Source organism: Equus quagga, chromosome 14 (genome assembly GCF_021613505.1).
Source record: "Equus quagga isolate Etosha38 chromosome 14, UCLA_HA_Equagga_1.0, whole genome shotgun sequence".
Lineage (NCBI taxonomy): Eukaryota > Metazoa > Chordata > Mammalia > Perissodactyla > Equidae > Equus > Equus quagga.
Genome location: NC_060280.1, coordinates 87160909 through 87163319, shown reverse-complemented (window position 1 = coordinate 87163319; position 2411 = coordinate 87160909).

Here is a 2411-nt window from a genome sequence, read left to right as displayed (position 1 = left end):
TTTACAGGTCTGAGCCTCCCATCTGCAGACACAAAAAGCCAAGGGGCACGTGTCAACCTTCATAACTTGTTCACCATTGTGATCCTACAGGGTGAGCAGGTGTCTACAGCTAACTGAGAGTCAAATGTTGAAAATGAGGTCAGTGTCTTTATTAGTGTTTACCCCTGAGGTTGGTTGAGTGATGCCACTATTCAAATAAATTTGATCTGAATATTAATTAAAAAGTTATGTGAAAAGTGCAAAATACTATGTTTGAGACAACAAAGCCTCGAAAAACCATTTGAATCGAGTCATCCAAATGTGTGGAGGGATCCAGAAACATGTAAGTAGGGTTCCTGTTCAAACATTTAAGTGATATTATTATTTTAATGTGTTGTCTCATTTGTTGTGTTATTGGTGACACCCTCCTACCCCCATACTACAGGCAGCCCTCTTAGAGGAAGCGAGCTCTCCCTGGATGGGTAATAAATACTTCAAAGCCAACTAGTCAGCAGCTACCACGGCTGCCAGGGGGTTTTCCTTCAGGGAAAACATCTCAAACACGAGCTGTCTCCTACACAAATTTTGAGTGTTTCGGACATTTCTTGATTGGCAGGAAGGATGTTTGATGAATGACTTCATGTGCTACCGGGTCACTACCAGTGACTCCCATGACAATGAACACGTGAGTGCAAATAGTAGGAAAACAGCACATCTGTATGTGATGAGCCACAGGGGTTTTGAAGGAGGTACCCCAAATGAACTATCGACACGCAGGGCACACAGACCACAGGCGATGTGAGGGGAAGACTTGGCAGTGGGATATGACAGTGGTGGCCAGGGAGCACTGTTACAATAAATCAGAGACCTGTAGGAGTGACCATTCTGGCAGGAATGTCCAGCAGGGAAAGGCCTCTATCTATCAGGTGCCAGTGAGCCTGACGATAACAACAAAGCAATGAGCCCCGAAGACTGGGATTGAGTCTAATCACTGCCTCCAACAGCAGGAAGGCCCACTGAGAAGAAAGCAAATTGGCCTGAGGCGGCCATGAGACCATCCTAGGAGGTGAGTAGCCTGCGGGAAAATGTCCACTGAACAACCTATTCGAGAGCCCAGTATTTCCTCTTTGCAGAATTGAGCTGATAATATCAATAAATTTAGAGCATCTTGGCCAGTGCTTGCATTTTGGCTTCAGCAGGCTAATGTACGATGGCATGAGTAATTTGTCCATATCAAGTTCTACCACGGTCTGAGCACAGCAAGGAGCCCCGGGGAAGGGGGGACAGGCCTACCAAGTCTACTTGCCATCAGCTGTACGGACCCCTTCCTCATCCTGGAAGGTATGTCCATTGATGATATCACCAGTGACTTGCTTTTTCACATCAGGTTCACTGGTCCATCACTGGGTTAACCATGGCAGAGGAGGGAAATCACTTGAATTTGGCCTAGATTCTTAAGTTAGAGGTCTGTAAGTGGTTTCACATTATGTGGGACCATAAAGTCAAGGTTAATGCCATCTGGTCTGAGGCGTTGATATTTGTCTCAGAAATTTAAGTCAATTTATCACCCTGAGCAATAAAAATCAGCCTCTGCAGGCTGAGGTTTCATATGGGCAGAGTAAGGAGTGGCCAGATTTGCAGTTGGATATCTGCGAGGCAAGATATTCCCAGAATTCCATAAGACATAGAGGGCAACCTTGGATAAGGAGTTGGTGCTATTGGTGGGACCAACAGCTAGATCATGGGTAATGGCCCAGGATCTGTAAAAATGTACAGACAGGTTGGTTTCTGGGCCAAGAAAGTCTGTACTGCTAACATGACTACTGTTTGCTCACTCTGAGGCTTCAGTCCATTCTCTGATCAAGGATGCCCTGTCTGATGTAGCGACAGAAGGCAGCATCTCTGCAGTGGACTCTGTCGGGTGGGGTGGTGCACACTGTCCATAAAGTTTATGAACACCCTGGTCACCCATGTGCTCCTAAGTGACTGTCCAAGTGGCCAGTGTGTCTAAAATGGAAATGATCTCCTCAGAATTGATTACATCAGAGAACGGAACACTCCTGACTGCTCATGGGATATTCCAGAGGAGCAATGTTTGGCTTCATGCTGTAAATACCCATCTCTTCAATAAGGCGGCTTTTCACTAGAAAGCCTGGGGGGTCCTGCATTCAGGACCCAAGGCAAAATGGGAAGCTGGCTTGGAGCATCATCCACTGAGGCCCTGGAAGGGACTCCATTTGCATAAAGACTCTGTCAGTTGCCAGCAGTGGCTTCTCTAATTGTGTGCAGCACCTTGTGAAGAGAATAGTTCTGGTACAAGAATGCCTTGGGTAATTTATGTCCACCATGAGGGTTTAGAGACTCTTGGAAGCTCAATGAGAGGTGGCTAAGGCATCTTTGAGAAGGACTGTGGGGAGGGGGACACTAATGGA